This window comes from Dipodomys merriami, unplaced genomic scaffold (genome assembly GCF_024711535.1).
Source record: "Dipodomys merriami isolate MVZ:Mamm:240054 unplaced genomic scaffold, mDipMer1.0.p SCAF_16, whole genome shotgun sequence".
In the NCBI taxonomy this organism is placed as follows: Eukaryota; Metazoa; Chordata; class Mammalia; order Rodentia; family Heteromyidae; genus Dipodomys; species Dipodomys merriami.
Genome location: NW_027202937.1, coordinates 4,768,239 through 4,795,065, shown reverse-complemented (window position 1 = coordinate 4,795,065; position 26,827 = coordinate 4,768,239). Strand labels below are relative to the sequence as shown.

The 26,827-nt window shown below is 56.1% G+C and overlaps 1 protein-coding gene across 2 annotated transcripts in view; it reads right to left on the bottom strand.

Moving 5' to 3' along the window:
- The window catches only part of Tfeb (transcription factor EB), a 45,002-nt gene extending 18,893 nt beyond the window's left edge, over positions 1 to 26,109 (bottom strand). Inside the window, exon 1 of one of the 2 annotated variants that reach the window (XM_070023781.1) lies at positions 25,857 to 26,109. The gene's annotated coding sequence lies outside the window, so the exon portion shown is untranslated. Of the gene's footprint in view, positions 1 to 23,523; positions 23,591 to 25,856 lie in introns of those variants that run through there. The other variant, XM_070023783.1, reaches the window with a different exon arrangement.
- Positions 26,110 to 26,827: the final 718 nt, after the last annotated feature.

Below are 26,827 nucleotides of genomic sequence, written 5' to 3'. Positions count from 1 at the left end.
GGCACTAAAGAGAGACTTCTCAGAAGAAGAGATAAAAATGGCAAAGAAACACATGAGGAAATGTTCACCATCCCTGGGTGTGAAGGAAATGCAAATGAAGACAACCCTGAGATACCACCTTACCCCAGTCAGAATGGCCCACATCCTCAAGTCAGCCAATGACAAATGCTGGAGGGGATGCGGAGAAAGAGTAATCCTATTACACTGCTGGTGGGAATGTACACATATACAACCACTTTGGAAAGCAATCTGGAGGGTCCTCAGAAAGCTAAATATTGACCTCCCTTATGACCCAGTCATACCACTTTTAGGCATCTACCCTGAACAACAGGAACCAGTATACAAGGAAACATGCACCTCCATGTTTATTGCAGCACTGTTCATGATAGCCAGGATATGGAAACAACCCAGATGTCCCACCACAGATGAATGGATCCAAAAATTGTGGTATCTATACACAATGGAATATTATGCAGCCATTAGAAAGGACAAAATAATGGCATTTGCAGGGAAATGGATGGAGCTAGAAGAAATCATGTTGAGCAAGGTAAGCCAAGAGCAAAGAGACAAATGGCACATGGTCTCCTGATAAGTGGATATTAAATCCAAAATGTAAGGTGATACGACAAAATTAACAAGATAACAAAGGGCTTCTACTCATCTGGTTGAATCACTACTAAATAACCCCATGCTGCTGATCACATATATGGCAGAGGGAAACAGGAGGATGACACAGAACTAGAGGGAATCAGGGAAAAATACAACAGTGGGACCCATCAGCTGCACTGGACATTGATCAAAATGAACTAAGCAACTCAATGGCAGCGATGGGAGGGAGGGAACAAGTGGGAGAGAGGGAACAGCTGACGCTATGCAAAACAAAAGAAATGTACACATCACCCCGTGTGGAAGAAATAACTGTATTGCAAAGCTCATAGAACTCATAACTGTTATAGACCATGATAGACAATTTGCCCCATGAAAGTCAGAATGTGTTTGTGACTTTAACTAAGCATCACTATCCCACAATATTGTGAAATTTGGGAAATTATGTAACCACTTAATCACAATAGAGAATTTGAAAAAAAAAAAAAGGCCTTAACATTTCTCTAGTAAAAATATTAATAAACCTAATCCAACTCAAACAAACAAACAAACAAACAAACAAAAAAAACGGGTGCCCCAGTGCCTAGTAATTAAACCTGTCCTGATGGACGCACAGGCAGAGGGCACCAGGAAGCTCAGGTCCTGATGGACTAATGGACACATGGCAGCCACAGGGGAGAGGCAGGGCAGGGAAAGGAAGAAAAGTCAAAACATTGCTGCGATCAGTGTCAGGACACTGCAGCCATGGGCCACCCAGCATTGGCCTCACCCCCCTCCAGGAAAGGATGGGGCACAGAGGGGTCACCTCATCTGACGAGGCCTGGACAGGGCCAGCCAGCGCGTGGCAGGTGGTAAGCACCACATTTGTGCACAAAGAGGATTCTGACAGCTCCCTTTTTTTGGTCCAAGGCCTCTAGAAGATTCTCCTCAAGCACCTGTCAGAGAGGATGACCAGGGGGGTGATAACTGGAAGGCAAGCCCCTTAGACACAGAGAGGCTGTGTTGGCCAACAAGCCCAAGCAAGCAGTTTTGACCTGAAATTGAGCTGCTAGCTCTGAGACTTAGAAAAAAAGGCAGAGAAACAGGAGCCAGACCCCCGCTGTGGAGAGGCTGAGGCAGGCACAGAAGAGCCAGTCGGTGCTGTGCAGCCTCCTGCGGGAGAGTGGTGGAGCTGAATACACCCGTCAGGCCAGCAGTGTACCTAGAACTCAAGGTGGAGTTGGGACGGAACCTCCAAGCTGTGTGTGTGGCAGTGGTAGCAACATTAGGTTACTGCTGGCTCGTGCCAACAGGATTAGAAGCCCACACTGCCTCTCCTCCGCCCTCCCACAGGCTGCAGCAAGGGTAGAACCTCAGCGTGCTGTCACTTGATAACACAGCTGTTGTTTCACTCGCAGAAGGAGCCACTTGGGCCATTTCAGTCAACACTAGAGCAGATGTTCTAAAGCAGGTACCGCTGAATCTTGAATCTGTTATTTTACTAGGTGACCTTCATTCTTTTCTGGGTTCATGGGGGTCTCAAGTATCTCCATACACAAAGTGAGAATGAGGTTGGTTTTGGAGGGGTCTTGCGCATGGCACAGGAGAGGTGCTCAATAAATATGTGAGGGCTGAGTATGATGGATGGAGGGTGGGTGGATGGGTGGATGGACAAATAACAGATGAAGGGGCAGATGGACTGTTGAATAGATGTGTGGGTAGATGGATGAATAAACAGATGAGTTGGTGAATGGGTGGATGGATAGATCACGGGTGGATGTAATAGATGAATGGATAGACAGATAGATGGATGAATATAATGGATGGGTGAGTGGATGAATGAATACACAGCTGGATTAATGAACGGATGGATGATGGATAGATGGAAATAATGGGTGGGCCGGGTGCTGGTGGCTCACTCTGTAATCCTAGCTACTCAGGAGGCTGAGACCTGAGGATCATGGTTCAAAGCCAGCCAGGGAAGGAAAGACCGACCGTGAGACTCCTATCTCCAATAAATCACCAGAAAACCGGAAGTGGTGCTGTAGCTCAAGTGGTAGAGCGCTCGCCTTGAGTTGAAGAGCTGAGGGACAGCGCCCAGGCCCAGAGTTCAAGCCCCATGACCGACAAAAAAAAAAAGAAATAATGGGTGGTACATGTACAGCTCTATGGATGGGTGGCTGAAGGGAGAAAGCAGAGCTATAATAGTGGTCTGAAGTATGGTTCACATCTGGTTCTGTATCTTATTCCACTAAAGTTACAAACAAGAACACGAGGTCCTCTTGCTCTTAGCTGTACTTTCACTCAGAAGGATGGCACAGACAAGTGAACAGGGCTATGTGAGGGGCTATGTTAGAACAGGGCAGGGCCCTCCAGAGCCTTCACCATGGCAACCAGTTCCCATGTGGTCATGCCTTGACTGCCTGTTTCAAGTCCTGTTCCACTCAAGTCTTGCCCTAAGAAAAGTGGGTCAGAAGCCAGGGAAAGGAAGCCAAGGATGGAGTGTGGGGACTCAGAGTGGGGGTGAGTAGGTATATTTTGGGGCTGAGTGTGCCTCAGATAGAAGGAGGAAGTATTTGTCTTCAAAGAAATAGGGAAGGAAAACAGACCTGAAGGATCAAGAGAGCAGAAATAAAACAGACTAAGCGACAAAGAGGGGTCATTCTCCCGCTCCATCACCCCGGCTCCCCTGGCCCTCGATAAGGCTCATACTCCAAAACGGGCCTTTGAGAGGTCCAAGACCCCTGACCCCCAGCCAAGCCCTGGGTGCCCCAATGGGGCCTCCTCACACTCGCCCCAACCCAAATGGTCCTCTAGAGGCTCCCTCTTCTCCCGTAGACTGTCCAGCCTCTTCATTTCTTGAAACCCTGCTCCAGGGTCTCCTCTTCCTACAGACAGGCCACCTCGACCTTACCCCTGCTGTGATCACCATTTGAGGGTAATTACATACTCTCCAAGCTTCAAGCCAAGATCTGTGCCCAGCACCTGCATGCAGGAATGAACAAGACAGACTATGCCTAGCCTGGCTCAGTGCGGAGTGCTTGCCTCACACGCATGAGGCCCTAAATTCAATCTCCAACACTATAGGAGGGCTGCCACTGGTCTAAGAAGTACCATTGCTGGTATCTTCTATTGTACTCATGTGGCATACCCAGAATGACCCCTGCCACGAAACCCTTTGGGAGCTCATCACCACTCATCCAGAAGGGATTCTAAGAGCTTCGTGCATTCACTCACGGGACTTTCCACACGGGGGATGTAGGAAATGTACTCATTTTGCAAATGAGAAACTGAGGCACTGAGAAGTTTCTGTCTGGTTTTCTAGCTAGCTTGTGAGCTCCTCACCTCAGGGTTTCTCCTTCTCGGTCCCCACCAGCCTCCAGGTAGGGGCACTCAGGGATGACCCTTTTGGGCTCTGCCACACTCATAGGCTCTGCACCCAGATGACCTCCTTGGTGGCCTCAGGCCAAGAGGCATCGACTAGAGAAGGAGAAGTATGAATGGAGAAAGATGAGCTTGCGTGGCACGCAGAAGCTGGTGCTCTAGAGTGGGTACAAAGGAGCCAGCTATAACTGGGTGTCAGTGGCTCCTGTCTCAAATCCTAACTACTCAGGAGGCTGAGATCTGGAGTATCACAGTTCAAGCCCAGCTAAAGCAGAAAAGTCTGACTCTATCTGCAAAATAACTAGCAAAAAACAGGACTGGAGGCATAGTTTAAGCAGTAGAGCTCCAGCCAAGCAAGCAAGACAAGAAAGTATAAGGCTCTGAGCCTAAACCCTGGTACTGCTAGGAGGAGGAGGAGGAAGAAGAAGACGAGGAAGAAGAGAAATAGGAGGGACAGGAGGAGGGGGGAGAGGAGGAGGAGGAGGGGGACGAAAAGGAGGAGAAGGAGGAGAAGGAGGAGGAGGAGGAGGAAGAGGAGGAAGAAGAAGAGAAATAGGAGGGAGAGGAGGAGGGGGGAGAGGAGGAGGAGGAGGGGGACGAAAAGGAGGAGGAGGAGGAGGAGGAGGAGGAAGAAGAAGAGAAATAGGAGGGAGAGGAGGAGGGGGGAGAGGAGGAGGAGGAGGGGGACGAAAAGGAGGAGGAGGAGGAGGAGGAGGAGGAGGAGGAGGAGGAGGAAGAGAAAAAGGCAGTGGCCAGACTTGGTGTCCCCTTCCATCTTCCCACCTGTCCCCATGGCCCAGTGCTGGCATTTCACAACCCCGTGGTCACTGCAGAATGCCTTGTCCCTTGCTAAGGGCTGGTGTGGTGCTGAAAGAGGGAGTCAGGCTTTATGCCCAAGCAGGCAGGGAGCAAGGAGGGTGGGCAGGGGAGTGGAGGGAGGAGCCTTTAGCTCCACCCAGCCCCAAGGAATAGGGGTTCCCTGGTGTGAGTCCATGGTGGAAAGTGGGCCAGCCCCACAAGGGTCATGTCTGGGGACCCTCACCTTGGCTGTGGGCACGGACAGGAGGCAGGGACAGAGGAGCCCCTCCCCAGCTTGGAACTCCCCTGTGGCAGCCCCCCCCCATCCCCAGGCCCCTTCAGGCTGGAAACCTGAGTAGGTGGGGCAGCTGAGGCCAGGCTCTCAGAATAGAAATGTCAAGTGCTGTACTCCCTCCCCTCTCAGTGGGGGCCTGGGCCAGAAGGGGGCTCCCCTGGGAAGTTTGTGACGCTCAGGAGAGGGGTTCAGGCCAAGTCCTGGTGATACCTCGCCTTACATCCCTATCTCCTCTCAGAAGGCACAGGGGCTATATGGTGCAGGTGGAGCGGGGAAACTGAGGCAGGACCCTCCCCTAACCTTGGAGACCAGCTCTGGCTGCCTAGTTAGCAGGGTCATTCTCGAATATTAACCACCTCATGGGACACAAGTATCCGGGGCTCCAGACCTACTGCTCCGGGGTCCCCCTCAGGGGGACCTCCTCCTCCTCCCCCTCAGGACACACACACTTTCCAGAAGGAATCCTGCCTCACTCTGGATGCCAAGCTGGAGGGTGGTGAGCAGCAGGTAAGTGGCTCAGGGCACTGGCATTCAGGCGGCCTGGGTTCCAACCCCAGCAAGCCGTGGGGCCCTGGCTGAGTCAGTGATGCCCCTCCCCGGGCCTCAGGCCCCTGTCTGCCAGTGGTGGTCTCCCTGCTCTGATCTCCCACAAACTCCCAACATGGTCCTGGGTCCCTCCTCAGGACGCTCTCCTCTACCAGCCAGTCCCCCTTCCCCTCCCCCCTCCTCCGTGGAGGCTCAAGCCCTGGCCGGGGCTGCTGAGGACTTCACTGCTGTTGATAGAGCCCGTGCCAGCCCCGAGGTGGGCCCGGGGCCCAAGCACACAATGGGGCTGTGTGTGCACCCAGCGTTACCCTGGAGCAGAGCTGGGCAGGCTGGCATCTGGGCTCTGGCCAAGAATTCATGTCCCGGGAGAGAGCCTCCTACCCTCCCGGTCAGCACAGCGGGTCCAGGGTGGGCAAGCGCCATGCTGACCCTCCAGGCCTGTGGAGGCCTCTAGGGAGTGGGCATTCCTGAGTCTACCGGCTGGCTGGGCTGCTCACTTGGAGGGATTTGGGACCCATTTTGCAATCTGGGGTTGCAGCCTCCCTGGTGGCTGGGACAGAGGGAGGGGCACCGGCTGCAGAAGAGGCCCAAGAGCAGCCCCCCTGTGCCCCACTCCCCGTCCGCTCTCCTCCCTCTGCAACTTGCCAGGCTGTGGGTTTTCTGAGACTCCAGACTTCTTGGCCACCCTGGCCTGCACCAGGGACCCTGGGATGGCCGGTGGGGGGATTGCTGGTGACTCCGTGGGGAGAATGAGTCACCAGCTGGCTACGGCCAGGATGGCAGGCGGGCAGCAGCAGGTGGGGCTGCCCTCCCCATCCTTGGCATGTCATCTCAGACTGGAAAACCACTTAGCTGGTATCAAGTGCTGACCACAGGCCCCACCGTGGACCTCAGTGGCCACTTCCTCTGAGATGGGGCTGCCTGGTCCTGGGATTTGGGGGTACCTCCTTTTCTTGCAGACGGAGGCAGCCCACTCCCCCCTGAAATGTCCCAAGAAGAGCATCAGATGGCAGGGACAGGCAGCTGCCTAGCCAGGGAGCAGCAAGAGTGAGCAGGGAGGAGGGGTGGCCAGGTGGGAGGGTCCACCTGCCACACTGGGGTTCCATTCTCCTCCCAGCCCAGAGAACACCTGACACAAAAAGCTCCCTGCCCTGGCTCCCGCGTCGGGACACACACCCTCCCTCAGACCGAGCAGAGCCACACCAAGTGCACCCACGGGCGGCTGCCCACGCTCCCTGAAGGTCACACACCAAGTCACAGTGGGGGCCAGCCCCATGGACACAGCAGTTCCATGGCCGCCCACCCTCCAGGGCCTCAGACCCCATCTCCCGGGGCCCAGCAGCCACATGGGGTAGGGCCCCAGTCTGGGAGCACAGAGGACCTCATGGAGGCCTCCTGTGAGCGACTGTGTCTGTGTGTGCACGCTTGTGGGGGGCTCGTACCAATCCACCTCCACGCACCCCAGGGCCCTCCTCTTCAGGAAAAGCAAACAGAACAAGACTGGGGAAGAACCACTGACCCCACGGCTCAGAGGCCTTTCTGCCCAACGTCGCCCTCGCGGGCTGTGCCGTCCAGCTCTGGGACTGACTACCAGCTCCCAATCCCAAGGGAGCAGCCAGGGCCTCGCTCAAAACTGTTCCCAAAGCTGGGCGCCAGTGGCTCACGCCTGGAATCCTAGCTACTCAGGAGGCTGAGATCTGAGTATGGCGGTTCAAAGCCAGCCTGGGCAGGAAAGTCCGTGAGACTCTTATCTCCAATGAATCATCAGAAAAACTGGAAGTGGCGCTGTGACTCAAGTGGTAGAGCGCTCGCCTTGAGCTGAAGAGCTGAAGGACAGCGCCCAGGCCCAGAGTTCAAGCCCCACGACCGACATTAAAAACAAAACCAAAACTGTATCCAAGAGCAACGTCCCCCCAAACCCCACACTGAGGGGGCCCGGCGCCAAGTCCTCGGGGCCCACAGCACGTCAGCCCAGTCCAGTGTGCACCCAGGGAAGAGCACAGAACAGATGAAGGGGCCCAGGAAAGTCACCCACAAGGAAGACCCAGGCAGACAAAATAGGCAAATAAAGCAGCCTTGTGGGGATGCAGACATGCTGACCATCCAGCCCCAGATTGTCACCAAGGTGCCTCCTGGGGTCCCTGCAGTCTGCAGAGGACAGGTTTCCTCTAGCTCGTGTGCATATACATTTATATATGCATATGTGTATATCTGAATATGCATATGCATACATGTATATATATCCACACACGTGGTGCCCGTCCTGGGGCTTGAACTCAGGAGCGCTGTTCCTGAGCTTGTGTGCTTGAGGCCAGCTGTCTACCACTTGAGCCACAGCACCTGCTGTTTTGGTGGCTCATCAGATATAAAGTCTCATGGACTTTCCTGTCCAGGCTGGCTTTGAATCTCAATCCTCAGATCTCAGCCTACTGAATAGCTAGCATTACAGGCGTGAGCCACTGGTGCCCGACAGCTTGCTTATATTTACAGAAGCACAGAGGAACAGGTAAGGGTGGCCACAGCTCAGCTGAAGGGGCCATACCCCCGTCCTCCAAACTCCAGGACAAGCTGTTTGGTTGTGGTGGGAGTTTTGTTGCTTTTTTGTGCCAGTACAGGGACTTAATTCAGAGCCTGGGCTCTCTCCCTCTGTTCCTTAGCTTTTTGCTCAGGGCTGGAACTCAACGACTTGAGCCACAACTCCACTGACTTTCAGTGGTTAAATGTAGATAAGACACTTGTGGACTTTCCTGCTCAGGCTGAACTTCAATCCTCAGCTCTTGGCTGGCAGAGTAGCTAGGATTAAAGGCATGAGCTACTAGCACCTAGTTTATTTTCCTTTTTTTTTCTCTTGTTGTCAGTCCGTGGGGCTTGAACTCTGGGCCTGGGTGCTGTCCCTCAGCTCTTCAACTCAAGGCGAGTGCTCTATCACTTAAGCCATAGAAAAGCCACTTCCAGTTTTCTGGTGGTTCATTGGAGATGAGTCTCATGGACTTTCCTGCCCAGGCTGGCTTTGAACAGCAATCCTCAGATCTCAGCCTCCTGAGATTACAGGTGTGAGCCACCAGCGCCTGGCTTATTTTCCATTTTCCTTGTCTCAACAGGTCTCACCAGGTAGCTTAGGCTGGCCTCAATCTCACAACTGTCCTACCTCAGCCTTCTGAGTGCTGGACTTACAGGTATGTGCCACTACACTCAGACCAAGCTGTTCTGGACAACTATCAAGGTATCGGGAAAGAAACCAGCAAGAGCCTGCTCCCAAACATGGAGTCAGGTCCTACCATGCACCCGGCACTGGGCGAAATGTTCCTGGTGCCCACAGTGCCCTATGGCCTGGGTATGTACAATCCCTGTCTTGCACATCAAGACATGGATATGCAGAAAGATTAAGTGACCCAGTATCTGCAAGTTGTGCAGCCAGGTTCCCACACACTTGTGTGCTCGTGACCTCTGCTGTGTGCAGAGGGTCACCATCGGGATGCTGGGGTAAAGCCGCTTCCCCTGGGCCTAGCCCAGCCCTCATCCCATGCTGGGACCAGCTGGAACACCACCCACCCTGCTCAGCCCAAGCCAGACAGCGCCATGCACAGAGACAACGCCTCCCTCCCCACTCAGCCCTTCCATCGAAACCTTCACACCTGCTCTTAATCCTCACCGCACCCATCAGCAAACAGGCACAGAGAGGGGCCTGGATTGCCAAGGTCACCCCGCTAAAAAGTGCCCCCCTTGCCAAAAAAAAAAAAAAAAACAGAAACACAGGACTAGACCCTAGAGGGGCTCGTTACAGAGCCTGTCTGTGTGGCCGCTGGGCTATGCACAATCTCTACCCTCCCTGTAATCTCTGCTGGTTGTGTTCTAGCTTGGGGCTTACCGCCCCTCTCCGAGGCCACCGGGACAGCCTGTCACCTGCGGCCCACTCTGTCCACTGGGGAGTCACCCTGACCACGCACAGACAGGAGCTGGGTTAGCTCCTGGGACAGCAGCAACAGGCAAGCAGGAACGCGACGCCGAGCGCCCTATGGTGTGCTCCGCGTGGAGTCGCGGCAGGTGCAGGAAGAACACGGCTCCCCTGCTCCCCTTGCCCCAGGGGTCGCCCCTGCACCCCCCGCCCCCCCACAGGGCAGCACCAGATGCTCACCACCCTTAGAAACAGCGCTAAAAATAGACTCCGTAATGAGTCAGTGCTAAGAATAACCAGGGCAAACAGCCCACTGCCGCCTCCCCCCTCAACCCCAGCCCAGCCACCTCCTGGCCTTGCTCTGGAGCCCCTCCGAAGGGCTAGTGGATCCCTCCCCCTCCCCCCAACACCAGCCAGGGACCAGCCACCCTGGGTAAATGCCAGGGTCCCCAAAGGAGTACAGATGCTGCAAGGAACAGGCCTGTTAAGAAAGCTGACCAAGTATGGTAACACAGCCCTATAATCTGAGCTTCCTGGGAGGCAGAGGTTGGAGGATGAGGATTTAAGGCTATCCTGGCAAAGTGAATGTGGGACCCTATCTGAAAAATGAACTAGACTAGGACTCAGAACATAGCTCAAGAGATAGAATGTTTTCCCAGCAAGCGTGAGGTTCAATCCTGAGTTCAAGTAGGGAGGAGAGAAGGGGAGGCAGGAGAAAGGGAGGTCAACTGAGGCACTAAGACACAAGTTTCTCCCCCACTGTAACACCAACTCTCAGGCATGCACCGTGTCAGGCAGAAAGGCCCCTCCAGAGGCGAAGCCAGTGGAGACCAGAGAGGGGCAGCCATGCACGGCAGGACAGAGGCCACAGGGGCCAGCCCACCGCCAGGGTCTCCACTCTCCAATCCACCTTCAGGCCTGAGGGCATTCACATCGGGTGCCCAGCGCTATCTAGCAACCCACGAAGACAGGACGGGGCTCTGGTAGACAGGCGGGGAGACAGGCCCGGGAAGCCCATCTCCCAGGAGCTGCTGCTAGGCCCGGCTCCATCTCCCAGCCATGCCCAGTGGGAGGGGCTGGGGGACAGAGTAGGCGCTCAGGCTGAGAAGCATGCACTGAGCTGAGTGGCCAGAGGGAGGAGGAAGAGGAAGACCGGGCCAGACTCTGACCAGTGAGGGTGAAGGTGGTCATGTCCTGTACCTGCATATATGGAACTAGAGAGATGAAGCCTGATGAAATTGCTTTAGGGAAGCAGGAGGGAAATCGGGGAGAGAAAAAGAGGGGGCAGGTTTTAAAAATGTGGGACATTGGCCGGGCGCCGGTGGCTCATGCTTGTAATCCTAGCTACTCAGGAGGTTGAGATCTGAGGATGGAGGTTCAAAGCCAGCCCAGGCAAGAAAGTCCTTGAGACTCTTATCTCCAATAAACCACCAGAAAACCAGAAGTGGCACTGTGGCTCAAGTGGTAGAGCACTAGCCTTGAGCTGAAGAGCTCAGGTTCAGAGCCCAGGCCCAGAGTTCAAGCCCCACAACTGACCAAAAAAAAAAAAAAAAGAAGAAGAAGAAGATGGGGTTTTAAACAGCATGCTTCTGTGCCACGGGTCTATCTGGAGCATATATTATAGAACATTAGCATGGCAAAGGCTCTGATAAGTCTAGCAGCAAAGAAATCCAGTTTATTCACCACCACTCCCTACCTAGGTACGCTAGAGCCTAGGGTCCGCTAGGGAGATTGCTGTCTCACTGAGCTACACTTCAGCCTTCATTTGCTTTTTTAAGATAGTTGCATAAAGTGTTGGCTCACGCCTGTAATCCTAGCTATCCAGGAGGCTGAGATCTGGAGGACCTAAGTTTTAAGCCAGCCCAGGCAGAAAAATCCACAAAATTTCAGCTCCAAAATAAATAGCAAAAAATCTAGGCTACAGGCATGGTTCAAATGTCAGAAAGCAAGCCTCACAAGCAAGATGAGCAAGCATGAGGCCCAGAGTTCAAGTCCCAGTACTGCTCAAAACTTTTTACAAATATACAAAGGTACTTAGTCCAGCGCCTGGTCCACTCACTACCTGTGACCTTCCGTTAGTCACCACAGTCATTCAAGTGTGGAGCTCACACCCAGTGTCCACTCTGTGCTCAGCAGGCTGGAAGCCGCCCACAGATTTCCTGGAAATTGGCCCCTGCCAATCAGTCCTATGGCATTGTCCCTCCCCCTGGAGAGACACAGATCCTAGGCTGGAGCTGCGAGGAGTCTCGATGCAGGGTGAAGTTCCAGAGGCTGCCAGTTCCCAGACCCACACAGCTCTGGGACCCTAACCAGAACACTTCCATGTAAAGATGGGAACGGCCAGCTGGCCAGCAAGTCACAGCCATGGGCCACGGCCTCGCCTTACTGCCTCCCACTACCCTAGGATTCAGGGTGGGGGCTCTCCAAGCAGGCAGCTGATAGCCTCGTGATCTTCCTCAGCCCTCCTGGCCTTAGAGAGACAATCATAACGCACACAGAGCTCCCAGACTTCCTGCACCACCACTACCACCACCACCTCCTCCCTCCCCACCACCTCCGCCTCTTCCTCCTCCTCCTCCTCTTTCTTCTTCTTTCTTGCTGATACAGATGCTTGAACTTATGGTCTTGCTCTCAATTGGCTTTTTTACTCAAGGCTGGTGCTCCACCCATCTGAGCCGTATCTCACTTCTGGCAATTTGCTAGTTAGTCTCACAAACTCTTCTGTCCAGGCTGGCTTTGAACTACACTCCTCAGCCCTCTGCCCCGCCTCCTGCACTGCACCAGTTGCTGCTCACGGGTCACCCATGGCATGGCCGGCGGGAGGCTGCTGCTCGGGGCTTGGATGCCCATGGCCCAGATGAACACACGGAGGCCTGCGCAGGGCCAAGCGCCTGCTCCATGTACAACAGCTTCTGGCTTTACTGCAAGGCTTGAGAGAGCTGAGGCCCGGGTCATGGGCCAGGCCCACCCACCAGAGCCAGCAGGGACAGCAGAGGGCAGGGACTCCTCCAGGCCACGACAAGAGGAAGAGAGGGTTGCAACACAGAGCATGATGGGGAGGGCAGGTTTGTACGCCCGAATCCTCCTTTCCCTGCCTCTCCCTAGCCCTCCACCAATGCTATGTGGACCACATCCCCCAGGTTCTGTCCTCACTCACAGCGGGAACTCCTGCCAGCCTTGGCCCTGGTGCCCTCCACTGGGTACCAGGCCAACCATCCATGCCAGGCAATGCCACTCCCACCACTCAACACACACGCGCATGTGTGCACGCGTGCGCGCACACACACACACACACACACACACACACACACACACACACACAGGCATTGCCAGGAAGTCCTCCCTGACCATCTCCAACCTCCTCCTGCACTGAACCAGACCTGGCATCTACCAATAACTATAACTCACCTGGATATTTTCTCTTCTTCAATTAAAAAGCACAAAAAAAAAAAAAAAAAAAGCTGGGCTGAGAATGTGGCTTAGTGGCAGAGTGCTTGCCTAGCATGCATGAAGCCCTGGGTTGGATTCCTCAATACCACATAGATGTGGCACTGAGGCTCAAATGGTACAGTGCTAGCCTTGAGCACCGAGAGGCTCAGGGACAGTGCCCGGGACCTGAGTTTAAGTCCCAGGACTGGCTAAACAAAACAAAACGTTGAAGTCATGTGCCAATGGCTCATATCTGTAATCCTAGTTCCACAAGAGGCTGAGATCTGAGGACCAAGGTTCAGAATCCGTCTGGGCAGAAAACTCTGTAGGACTCTTTTTCGTCAATAGGCAGCTGTGATGAGAAGCCTATGTGTGTCCCATCATGTAGCATATGATTTCTGAGGTGGGAAACTGAGGCTCGGGGTCCGAGCCAGGCTGTCCTGAGTGGACAGCGTACTCACAACCCTTGCCCTGCAGCGCCCATCACTCACGCTTTTGTCATTCTTTCAAACAGGGTCCTGCACTTAGGCACTGGCTTGGCCACAACCCTCCTGTCCTCACTTCCCAGCATCTGGGATGACAAGTGCATACCACTGCACCAGCTTTTTTTTTTTTTCTTTTAATTGGTTGAGATGGGGTGTGGAGAACTTTTTTGTTTCCTTTTTTCTTTTCTGATTGGTGGTAAGGCTTGAACTCTGGGCCTGGGCGCTGTCCCTCAGCTCTTCAGCTCAAGGCTAGGGCTCTACCACTTGAGCCACAGCACCACTTCCAGTTTTAAAATAGTTAATTGGAAATAAGAGTCTCACACACTTTCCTGCCCAGGCTAGCTTTGAACTGCGATCCTCAGATACCAGCCTCCTGAGTAAGCTAGGGTTACAGGCGTGAGCCATGGGCTCCTTTCTTTTTTGTGAGTTCCAGTGCTAGGGCTCAAGCTCAGGGACTTGGGCTCTCGCTCAGTTGTTTTTCACTCACCGCTGGCATTCTACCACTTGAGCCTCCATTTGTGGCCATTTGTCGGTTAAATGGGGATGAGAGTTTTGGGGATAGGTCTGCCCGAGCTGATTTCTAACCTCAATTCTCAGCTCAACCTCCTAAGTAGGTGGGATTATAGGTGTGAGCCACGGAAGCCGGCTTGATGAACATTTTGCCAAGGTTAACCTCCAATCTCGGTCCTTCAGCCCCGACTCCAAATCAGCTGGGATTACAGGTGTGCTCCACAGTACCCCACTTGTGTGAGCAATACAGATGTCAACTTCGCTGTATAGATGGCAGTACCGAAGCACACTAACGACAAGCTACATGCCGGGGGCCAGTGGTCTGCACTCCATACTAAGCATACCACCAGAACCTCAAAACAAGCCTGACATGAGAAGGAACTGAGGAATAACCCTGGCCAGACCTCTGATTTTCCCATGCTTCCCATCATCCCATGTTTCTCTTGGCGCCTGGGCATGGCCTGGTCCCTGGGCCTCCGGCACCTGTACCCAGCCCTGCTCTGCCTCAGTATCTCCCTACCCACCTGACATCCCTGCAGCCAGAAGACCCTTGCCCACTCCCACTCCCCCAGCCCCCCAAGCCACTTTGCCTGCACACACACACACACACACACACACACACACACACACACACACACACACACACACACACACACGCTCATGCATATGCGTCTGTGAGAGGACAGACCCTGGAAGGAGGCCCCTAAACTCAGCTCTGCTTCTAGGGGTGGAGCCCCGGGCCTCTACCAACCTTGGCCATTTCCTCATTTTCCCCAGTGCTGTTTCTCACCCAGCCCCTACACCTCAGCCTCAGAGGAAGTTGCACAATCTCCTGGGAGCTGCAAATGTGGTGGAGGATTACTCAGAGCACAGGGAGGGAGGGAGGGAGGGAGGGAAGGGCCCCCCTCGCTGGCCCCCTCCACACACAGACAGACAGACAACTGGATGGATGGACAAATGGACAGGGACAGGTGAACCTGCTCCAGTCTCCCCAGCTGCAGTTCCATGCCCCAGGCCTCTCAGCCCCACCTCAGCCTGACCTCCTAGGCCCCAGGCACTAAAAAGGAGAGAAGCAAGAATTGCACAGGAGGGGCTGGGAAGGTGGCTCAGTGGTAGAGCGCTTGCCTTGCATGCATGAGGCCCGGGGTTCCATTCCTCAGCACCACATAAGCAAAAAGAAAAAAGCCAGAAGTGGCGCTGTGGCTCAAGTGGTAGAGTGCTAGCCTTGAGCTGAAGAGCTGAGGGACAGCGCCCAGGCCCAGAGTTCAAAACCCATGACCGGACCCAAAAAAAAGAAAGAATTGCACAGGAGCTTGAACCTCACCAGGCCCGGGCAGTCCACCTCAGTCTTCCCAGTCTTCCACCTTCCCAACTGGCTCTCTCTCACCTGCCACCTTGGCCTTGGGCCTCCAGGCACCCACCTTACAGTGCTTCTATGACCCCTTGAGATAGAAACCAGCCCGTCGCTGGTGGCTCAGGCCTGTAATCCTAGCTTCTCAGGAGGAGGCTGAGATTCGAGGATTGAGATTCCAAGCCAGCCTGGGCAGCAAAGTCCATGAGACTCTTACCTCTAATTAACCATCCAAAAGTCAGAAGTGGAGTTCTGGCTCAAGTGGTAGAGCACGAGCCTTGAACACAAGCACTAAGGGATGGAGCCCAGCCTGAGTTCAAGCCCCAGTACTAGCACACACAAGAAAAGAGAGACCAAATGCCATCCCACCAGGCTCTGGAGCGCCCACTACCCCACTCGCGACACTTGTGGCAAAGTGTCCTGGCTACACGTGAGCTCTCCGTGGGCCCTTGGCCCCAGCGTACTTCTCCATGCACAGCCTGGTGGCTCTGTGGGGGAAGCGCTCCCCATCTCGCAGGTAAGTTCTGCAGCGCGGGCAGGCTGCAGGCCGTGAGCCTCCACGCCGCTCTGCGGCTCCCACGGCTCCGCTCCGGGGCCTGGACCTGCAGCAGGGCCTCAGATAAGGAACCCGATAAGCACCTCTTATCACCCCGCAACCTTGGACTCCCATCCAGCTCAGGACAAAGTCAGAAGCTGCTTCTCCCAGGGCCCCAGGGTTCTTGGAGAGCCCCTCATTTCTGTAGGCCTCATCAAAATGTCTGGGGGCCTCAGGGCAGTGCCCCACAGCCGGCTGAGCCGGAGGATCCAGGCAGAGCCTCAGCTGCGGTCAGGGAGGAGTCAACGTGGGAAGGCCTGCTGCCCTGGAACACAGTGGCCACGGGCCCTTTGCACGACTGCATCCCCCATCACTGGACCCAGCCTCACCCCCATGAAGGGGAGAGGCAGCAATCCCGTTACCCCCATTTCACGGAGGAGGAGACTGAGGCTCAAAGCCTCAGGGAGATCTTTGTCCTGTTTCTTGCCCTAGGTCCGTTTTCCACCCTGTCACCGGGGCCTAGGGAGAGTCTGTGCGCTTTATGACACCAGCAGCTTCCCTAGCCAATGCCATCAGGAGATGCCAAATGTCCCCTGGGGTGGCACTTCACTCCCAGGTGAGAGCAGCTGCTCCAGCGGCAGCAAAAAGCCAGGCCCCTGGCGGCTGGAGGCCAGCGCTCTACTAACAGCCGCAGTTCCAGCCTTAAGTGCAGAAGGTCCCTGCCCTGGTCACACCTCTCCTCCTCACCCATGTGCTGAGGCTAGGGCGGGGGGGGGGGGGGGGCCTTCGAGGAGCTCCATGCCTTTGGGAACAGACTGCTCCCAGGGCAGGCACTGTCCCAGTGGCCCCCTTCTACGCCCTAACAACACGGCAGCCCCTTTACAGCACCTAGTGGTCTTTTGATTCTTTTGATCATAGATGCCCATCAGTAAAAAAGTTTTGAGCACTCCTAATTCATGCCTCTCTCCTGCAAAAATTGCTTAGGCAAGCCATCCCCTGGTGTTCCTGGGGGACTGGCTGCAGGACCCTCCGTGGGGACTAAAATCTGCAGACGTGGGACTCTCTTATATAAAATGGCATAGACTTTGCATAAAACCATAGGCTTTAAATTACCTCCAGGTTCCCTATGGCAAGGTTGGCGCTGTGTGAGCAGTAGTTACATTGTGTGGTTGGGGGAATAATGACACGAAAGCCTGGCTATTGCCAGTGCCCGTGGCGCATGCCTGTCATCCTAGCTACTCAAAGGCTGAGATCTGAGGATCACAGTTCAAAGCCAGCCTGGGCAGGAAAGTCCATGAGACTCTTTTTTTTTTTTTTTTGTCGGTCGTGGGGCTTGAACTCTGGGCCTGGGCGTTGTCCCTTAGCTCTTCAGCTCAAGGCGAGCGCTCTACCACTTGAGCTACAGCGCCACTTCCGGTTTTCTGGTGGTTTTATTGGAGATAGGAGTCTCACGGTCTCTCCTGCCCGGGCTGGCTTTGAACCGTGATCCTCAGATCTCAGCCTCCTGAGTAGCTAGGATTACAGGCGTGAGCCACCAGCGCCCGGCTCCATGAGACTCTTATCTTCAATTAACCACAAAAATCCAGGAGTAGAGCTGTGGCTCAAATGGTAGAGCTGGCCATTTTCTTTCAACTATTTTCAATAGATGCAGAGAGAGCCAATGGCACACACCAATGTATGCCCAAATGATGCATATTAGTGAACACATACAAAAACAGACCCCCAAAAAGATAAGCCAGGAACCTGTGGCTCGTGTCTGTAATCCTAGCTACTCAAGAGCTGAGCTGAAGAATCAGGGTTCAATGCCTGCTGGGGCATAAAGTTCTTGAGAGCTCATCTCAATCGATAGCTGGGTGCTGGGCCCAACTACGTAGAAAGCACTGATGGGGACTGCAGTCCAGGAAAGAAGCAAGACTCTATCTCAGAAGTAACCAGAGCTAAAAGTGCTGGAGGGTGACTCAAGCGATAGAGCCTCTGCCTAGCAACTGTGAAGTTGCTAGGTTCAAATCCCAGCACCGCCAAAAGAAAATGGCAATGTAAATTACACCCATGGTTAGACACTGCTACACACACAACAACATGGCAGAAATCAGTCTAACAACACCTAGGACTGACAGGATCGGGGACAACAGGAACTCATAACAAGGCACCAGGGAGGAGCAGATTGGTACAACCACTTAAAACATTGACTGAGGGCTGGAAATGTGGCTTAGTGGTAGAGTACTTGCCTTGTATACATGAAGTCCTGGGTTCGATTCCTCAGCACCACATACACAGAAAAAAGCCAGAAGTGGTGCTGTGGCTCAAGTGGTAGAGTGCTGGCCTTGCAAAAGCAGCTCAGGGACAGTGCCCAGGCCCTGAGTTCAAGCCCCAGGATTGGCAAAAAAAAAAAAAAAAGACTGGAGCCAGATGCAGGTATCCTCCACCTGAATGTGGAGCATCCTCAGTTCAAAGCCAGCCTGGGCAGAAAAGGTTTTAAGACTCCATCTCCAAATACCCAGCAGAATGCTGGACTAGAGGCATGGCTCAGGTGGCAGAGCGCCAGCCAAGAGCAAGAAAGCTGAGCATACGTACACAAATGAGTAGTCACACTGGAGAAATCTATGTATTAATGCACCAGGATGTCATGCAAGGAGCTTCTTGCAACGTTATCACCCTACCAGTCATAAAAGAAGCCGGGCGCCGGTGGCTCACACCTGTAATCCTAGCTACTCAGAAGGCTGAGAGCTGAGGACCACAGTTCAAAGTCAACTCCATCAGGAAAAGTCTGTGAGACTCTTATCACCAATTAATCACCAAAAAGCCCTAAGTGGAGCAGTGGCTCAAGTGGTAGAGCCCTGGCCTGGAACACAAAAACCAAGGGACGGTGCCTAGGACCTGAGTTCAAGCCCAAGGAAAGGCACAAAAAAAGAAAGAAGGAAAAGCCATCCAACTATCGCTAATCGGCAGAGCAGGACAGCATCCATGCAGCAGTAAGACTGCATGTATCGGCACAGACACACACATGCACACAGGTGAGTCTCAATGCACAACTGAGTGGGAAACGCACACCACCGGCGTGGACACATCCGCTACCATTCGATTGTATTACACTCAAGGTGAGGCGAAGACAAGCCCTCCTGCTACAGGATGCAGGCACAGCTGGACCTCTGAGGGGGCACAGGGCTGATTTGGGGTTCAGGCTGTCTTGTTCTCAAAATGGGGGCTCACGTTTACACTGTGTACACATATGCTCTTTTCAGTAACCGTGCTATCTTTTACAATAGAGAAGGAAGAATGACATGTAGGTAAATAGAACAGAAATTCTAACATTTTCTTCCCATACCTGGCTTGAAAAACACTATAATTAGGCGAAAAAGGGGAGAGTAGTGAGGTATAATTAGCTGCAGGGCTGGAGTTCACTGGTGTGTACAATGAGGTCCGGGTCTATGGAAGCTTCTCAGAGCGGGCCACGCTGCTGGCCACCCTCAGCCACAGCAGCCTCCTGCCTCTCCACCCCGCCCAGATGTCCCAGCCCCCACACCGCCTTTCCTGGCCCTGGGCAGGGGTCTGCCTCCATGGGCACCGCGTCTCACCCTCCCTTGGGCCTTCCTCTGGACCCCCCAGCAGGAGCTGGAACACAGGCAGGAAGGTCTACAACGTCCCTGGAAAGCACTTGGGACAGGGCAGGACAGACGGCTTCTCATCAGCTCCCCGCAGCCTGTCTGCCCATATGGATAATTCTGTATGGCCCATGAATAATGTTATAAATATCCAACTGGCCTTTGGCAAAGAAAGGGAAAAAAAAAGTTCCCATCTTGATGGAGGTTCACTCTGGGCAAAACACTTGGCCACCCTCCCTTTAAACATGCCAAATGGAGGAACAGGGCGGATAAATAAGGATGAGCCAGGTGCTGGTGGCTCACACCTGTAATCCTAGTTACTTATGAGGCTGAGATCTGAGGATTATGGTTCAAAGCCAGCCAGAGAAGGGAAGATTGTGACACTCCTATCTCATTAGCTAGCAAAAAGTCAGAAGTGGAGCTGTAGTTCAAGTGGTAGCACGCCATCCTTGAGTGGGAAAAGCCAAAGGACAGCACCCAGCTCCTGAGTTCAAGCCCTAGTACTGACACAAAAGCAAGCAAGCGAGGCTGGGCAGGAGGGCGGAAGGAGACAGGGAGGAGTGATGGAGGAAAGGAAGGAGGGAGGCAGGACAGAGCAGGAGAAGCAGGTGCTGTGGAACTAGTGGAGGGGGAGGCGGAGCTGGAGCAAAGTGCTGGAGGGGCACTGGTCCACCGCCCAGGCTCCAGGCCCAAGTCTTGGGGTTCAGCAGCAGGCAGTTCCACATATCCCCCTCCCCGCCTCCGCCCCATGACTCTGGGGCTTCCAGCAACATGTGGACGGCTAGGGGGCTTCCCTTTACCCTCAGAAGCCTCTTGAAGTTCTAGAAGGTAGATCTGTACAGGAAGAAAGGCTCATGAGCCAGCTGCAGTGGCTGAGAGCCCCCAAGGAACAATGCAGTCCTCCTTTCTGGGTCTAGATGGCCGGAGGGGCACACCACACTAGTCAAGCTCTCCAGGCTGGCAAGAGGTGAACAGAAGGCGTACTCTTCAGAGCAATGGGCACTTCTGCGCTCTCTCTCTCTCTCTCTCTCTCTCTCTCTCTCTCTCTCTCTCTCTCTCTCTCTCTCTCTCTCTCTCTCATGAGTCCCTGCTAAGAGCTCCATTCTACTTCCCACCTCCCTGGACCCTCCAAGGGGCTGAGCAGGTGCTGTCTGTCCCCAAACCAGAAGACAGGTTGTGACTTCCCTTAGCAAACAAGCAGGACCCCTGCCCCACAGACCCATGGGCAGCCCCTCCATGGGGAGGTGGCTACAGACTGAGCCCCACGCCAGAGAGGCTGGGCCTGGATGTCTACTGAGGAGGGGCCGTGCTCAGGACCCTGTGCAGTGGTGTGAGGTCCTGGGTATTAGCTGAAGAAGCGCCTCTAGAGCAGACACTGTGGGGAAAGCGTTTTTTTAATGTCCTCATAAATATGATTTGAAGTATGATTCAGATAGTAATCAAATACCTGCCTTCCTGGGCACATGATAGGGACTTAGTTTGCCTACATGGATCGATTCCACGAAGTCTTACTATGCAGCCTGTGTATTCAAGGCTGTCTTCCAGACAGCTGGGGGCGGGAAGCATCCCAGCCCAGGGACCTGGCAGCTGGAAGGGAGAGGCCTTACAGAGGAGGCCCAGAGCAGGGCTGTGGCCAGCGAGTTTCTAGACAGCGCATCTTCTGGAATTCCTAGGTTGTTCTTCAGATCATCACATCCTGCTTTGGGACCTCCACAGTATGTCTAGGAACCAATGAGGTGGCTTGCCTTGTCCCTTAGAGAGCTGGGCAAGGAATGGCCATGGCAGGCCTCCTTTTCCTCCTCCTTAGACTCACACTGAAGTCCCAGGGCAGGGGCTGGGACAGCTCAGTATAGAGGGGGAAAAAAAGAAGAAAGAGGACAGAAAGCGTGGAGATGACCTGCCTGTGGCTTCGGCCTCTCAGCTGCCCTCTGATCTCACCCACAGTAAATCATTTCCTGTGGGCAGAGATAAGTCTCAGACCCTCCTTTATCACTGGGATTTTATTTCCGCCCTCAGTGACATCACAGCTAAGGGTGGGGCGGGGAGGCCTGTTCCAACCACAGTCTCCAGTGCTCTCTGAGAGCTCTCTGCGCCCGCCTGATTCCTCACTCTCAAAGGAGAGAGGAGAAAATGAGTTACAAGAGTTAAAGATGTAGCCAGGCGCCGGTGGCTCACGCCTGTAATCCTACTCAGGAGGCCGAGCTCTGAGGATCTCGGTTCAAAAGCCAGCCCAGGAAGGAAAGTCGGAGAGACTCTTATCTCCCATAAACCACTCAGAAAACCGGAAGTGGCACTGTGGCTCAAGTGGTAGAGTGCTAGCCCTTGAGCTGAAGAACTGAGGGACAGCGCCCAGGCCCAGAGTTCAAGCCCCACCATCGACAAAAAAACAAAAAACAAAAATACAAAAAAAAAAGTTAACAATGTGTTACTCCCAGTGTGTTGCGCATCAATGAACGTGGCCTTCACTCTGAGGTAAGTCTTTTTTTTTTTTTTTTTTTTTTTTTTGTCGGTCGTGGGGCTTGAACTCTGGGCCTGGGCGCTGTCCCTCAGCTCTTCAGCTCAAGGCGAGCGCTCTACCACTTGAGCTACAGCGCCACTTCCGATTTTCTGGTGGTTTATTGGAGATAGGAGTCTCAGGGTCTCTCCTGCCCGGGCTGGCTTTGAACCGCGATCCTCAGATCTCAGCCTCCTGAGTAGCTAGGATTACAGGCGTGAGCCACCAGCGCCCGGCTGAGGTAAGTCTTTACCACTCAGGGCCTTGTACTTGCAAGGCAGGTGCTCTACCACTTGAGCCATACTTCCAACCCTTTCTACTTTTGTGATTTTTCAAATAGAGTCTCCCTTGGGCCTGGCCTGGACCACGATGTTCCTGTTTGTGCTTCCCACATGGTTAGATAGATCGCTCGGTGCCTGCGCTGTGCCTAGCTTATTGGTCAAGATGGGCTATCTGGTGAACTTTTTGCCTGGGCTGACCTAGAATCATGACCCACCCACCCCCATCTCCACCTCCAAGTGGCTAGGATTACAGGCGTAAGCTATTATACCTGCCTCTACGCCAAACTTTTAAAGTGTGGAAACTGAGGCACATGGGAGCTCGGCAGCTCGCGCAGGGTTACACAGTGGTAAGTGGCAGAGCTGGTCCCACAGCATCAACCTTCAACCTGACTGAGTTACGCCTGGCCCAGGGCTTGGTACAGAGGCTGTGAGTATGTCCCAAGAAACTGCCCACTGCCTCCTCAGGCCAGGTCTCTAGCTCAGCCTCCATTCTGTGGACTCCAGCTGCCCACATCTTCCCTTCCTGAAGCCTGGTGCCCCTCCTGGCACCTTGGGCAGGGAACGGTGGAGAGTTTGCTCTGGAGGAGACCCCACAGGTGACCTGGGCCTCTAGGGACCCAAGGCCAAGCAGGACGTGGCCCTGCTGCACGGCGGGTCAGAGGCAGCGTGGGGTCCCGCAGCCCTTCCTCCACATCCGGTGAAGCACAGGCTCACGGAGGGCATCCCTGTCCCACGGGTTAAGTCCACGGCTCAGATGACAGCAGGTAAGGAATTCCCCATTCTCCCCCCAAGAGGCCCGGAAAGGGCTTCCACAAGCGTTTTCTACCTCTAGCCAGGTAGGACTCCATCTCCCCAAGGGCCCTTTGTCCACCAAGGTCAGCAGCTGGGGGAGAGCAGGAGACAGGTGTGGTCCCAGGACAGGAAACCCCACCGGAGGAAAAGAAAGGTGCCCTTCCCACCCCTACCTCCCACCTTTTAAAAGAGAATTCCTGGGAAATCATGAAGTGGATTCTTTGGGGATTAAGAACCTGGACTTTGGAGTTGGTTGGACCTGGGTGAAAACACCAGTCCTGCCACTTACAGGCTGTGTGATTTTCAGAAATGCACTTGGCTTCTCTGGGTCTGTGTACTGAAAACAATAATTTGTACGTGGAAGAGTTAACACAATACATGTAGGCAGCCAGGGCCTGTTTACTGGGCATGATACTGTTAATAGAATGTGTTGTGGCTCACAGGCAAGCATCTACACAGAGGGTCCTACATTCCTATAACCACCCAAACAAACCACACTGAACAGAAGCCCCACACAGACCATTAGGAAGGCAGTACTCACCAGACACGGGGCCCTGCTCTGCCCTCCCTCCTCACCAGGCCCTGAGGTGGAGGTGTGGGTCTCAGGTCCCTCCTGTCCCAGGCCAGGCTCCCAGGCTCCCTGCAGCCTGGGACTGGGACACTGGTGGCAGCTCTGACAACCTGAACTCTCTCCCTGCCCTCCCCCGCTCCCAGGGAGCCAACCCCATTTCCACGGTCATCTCCAGGGCAGCCCCAAGCCGGGCCCCAAGTGCTGTCTGTCCTCCATCCCCAGGACAAAGGCCCAACAACCTGGCTTTCGTGCCAGCTGCGGTCGGGGAAACCCCTGCAGCCTGCAGAAACCCAGTTGACTTTGAAAAGGAACAGCAGCGCCAGCGGGGTAGAGGCCCCTCCCTGTGGGGGCAGGTGCTAAGTAACTCCATAAACCCCCAGCGCCCAGCAATTATGGCCATAAACAGAGCCCTGGAGGGCGCAGGGCCAGAGACCAGACCCTCAAAGGGCAGCCAGACCCGAGGTGGGGGGGGGTCCCCTCCCACCTACTTCCCAGCAGGGAGACCAGCAGAGAGGGCCTCGCTGCCGTGGGCGTGGCACCCCACTCGTGGCTGAGACAGCTCCTGCCCCCCCCCACCCCTGACCCACCTCTGACTCTAAAGCCTCCAGGCCCAGCGGGCTCCTCTGGGGTTCAATCTGGCCATTCCCTGTGCCTAGTTCCATGGGACCAGGAACCAACCGTGCTGGCTCTGCACCCCTCAAATCTGAACGGGGGACAAAATAGCACTGGGCTACCACAGGCCTTCCTCCCACCCCGGTCCACCACCACCCTCCTCCCAGGAGGCCAGACGCGAGGGAAGGAGTTGCCATTTCCCTCCAGGCTGGGGAAACGGAGGCAGGCGGAAAGAAAACACCATCTCAGGCTACCCAGACAGCCATCCCCTTCCACTGCCGGTCCTGGGCCGGCCCGCGGGTCCCGCGCCGGGGCCTGGGCGCCCGGGGGGAGCCCGGGGCCCGGCCTCCGCTGCGATCTGACAGCATCGGCACCTGGCCGCCCCAGAGGAAACCGGAGCCCGGCCTCACTCAGCCCCCACGGCCCGGGAGGGTGCCAAGTCCGGGCCAGCGGAATCTGGGCCAGGGCGGGTGCGGGGGGCCTGAGGCCACGTCCCCGAGGCCCGGTCCCCTCCCCTGCTCGCCCCGGCATCCCCCCCACCCACCCCGGGGCCGGGAGGTGAAAGAAGCGGCGCTCCCCGCGGGGACCGCTGGGCCGCACGGCGGCGGGCTGGGAAGGGCGTCGCGGCCGGGCCGGGCGCAGGGGGCCGGGGCCCAGCCTGCGCGGGCGCCGACGAGCCCCGCCCGGGCGCCCTCGCGCCCTCCCTCCCTCCTTCCTCCCGCGGCGCGGGGCCGGGCGCCCGGGCGGCTGCGGCGAGAACCTGCTCGCGCAGCCCGGAGCCGCTCGGGGCGGCCGTGCGTGAAGCCAGGCCCCGCTCCGGGAAGGGTCGAGGGGCGGGCACGCGGGTGGCGTCGGCTGGGTCCCTCCGCGGAGGCGCCGAGCCGCCGATCCGGGTACCCAGAAGGGGTGGGGGGAGAGGGGCGCGCCGGCCCGGGGTCGGGGCTGGACGGCCTCGCACTCGGGGGACGCGGCGCGTGTTTTCCAGGGTTCGACACCCGCACGGGGCGGGGACGGGGCTCGGGGCGAGTGGACTCCGAGCGCAGGGTACGATCGCAGTTCGGGGTCTCCTGGGGTCGTGGAGTCACGCAAGGAAGGGGGGGGAGAGAATCCCGGAGGGGGACCGTGGTCGGCGCAGGGGCGGCGGCTTCCAGAGGCCGGGAGGGAGGGAGGGGGGACAGGAAGGGAGGGCGGAGGGAGGGCGCCCCCCCAGCAGCCCGGCCCCCGGGGCGGGGCGCCGCCCGGCCCTCCCACTCCCCCGACCATCGCGGCCGGACCCCGCACACCTCCCCGGCCTCCGACCCCCGGCCCCGCCACGCCGGGCCCAGGCGCCCCACAAACTTTTCAAGTTCACCACCGCCCCCCCCCGCCGCCGCCGCCCGTCCCCCCGACTCCCGGACCGGCCAGGCCCGAGCGCGCCCGGCCCCTCCCGCCCGGTTACATAAGGTCGCCGCGAAGCCGCCCCCGGCCCGGGCCGCGGGAGGGGCGCGGGGCTCCGGGCCCCGCCGGCAGCGCCGCTCCGCCCGGCCACGCGCCGCGCGCCCGCGGCTGGACGCGCTCGCCCCCGCCCTCGCCGGCCCGCACTCCCCCCCCCCACCTGTCCCGGGACCCAGGGGACGGAAGCGCGGGGGGGGGGCGCCGGGGGGGGTCCCGGGCTTCCCGCTCGTCCCTGCCCCCCCCCCGGCTCGGCTCACCTCCGCCCTGAAGGTCAAGCTGTCCGCCGCCGGCGTCGGGAGGTTCCGGCAACTTGTCTCAAGTTGGGGTGCCCGACCCGCGAGCTGCGCTCGCCGCCCGCTCCCGGGCTCCTCGGGCTACGCGCCACCGGGGAGGCCCGCCCTCGTCTGCACTTCCCGCCGCCGTCCGCGTCGACGCGGCTCTCTGCGTCCCGCCCGTAGCAGCCGCCTCCGCTGTCACCGAGCCCCGCGCCCGGCACCCGGGCTCCGGCTGTCACTCAGCGCCCACTTCCCGCCGCGCCCGGCAGAGGGCAGCACCAGCCCCGTGGCCGACTCCGCCCCCACGGCCCGCCCCGCCTCCGCCAGCCTACCGCGGTACCCGCTGGGAAGCGTAGTCCGTACTTGAAATCCCGCTGGGCACGCCGGGATTCGTAGTCCTGCTCTTCTGGCCAAGGTCTCCAGGAACTGGTCTTTGGACTTGGAACTTTTTTGTTCGCTTCTGTCTGTCCCGTTTTCAAATTTTCTTTCTCCTCTCGGTCACCGATGCTCCAAGCCTGGACCCCACTACGTTACATCTTGTGACCTGCCTGACCCCCAAGAAGGAGCCTATAGCAGGCTGTTTTTCTAGGAATCTGGGAAAGGTATCCCAGATGGAGTGTGGTGGCCATAGAAATCCTCTTGGCAAACCCATTTCTCCCTCCGGCTTTGGAGTGGGGTGTGGGACCTGGTTGTTGCCCTTTTACCTCTACTCCTAGAAGAGGCAAGCTTGAGGTCAGCCAGGAGCCTGCCCCTGCCCCTGGGGGTCTCTTATTTTCGTTCCCTCATCAGCTAGAACTTGCTAGGTCCCCCCACCACCACCACCACGTTGCTGGTCAGACTTTTTCTAATCTACTTTCGTGTCAACTTCTCTGTTGAGTCAAGGATGCTAAACCATCATTCTCTGCTTTCTTTCCTTTCCCCCTTTTCATCCTTTCTTCCTCCTCCTTCTTTCC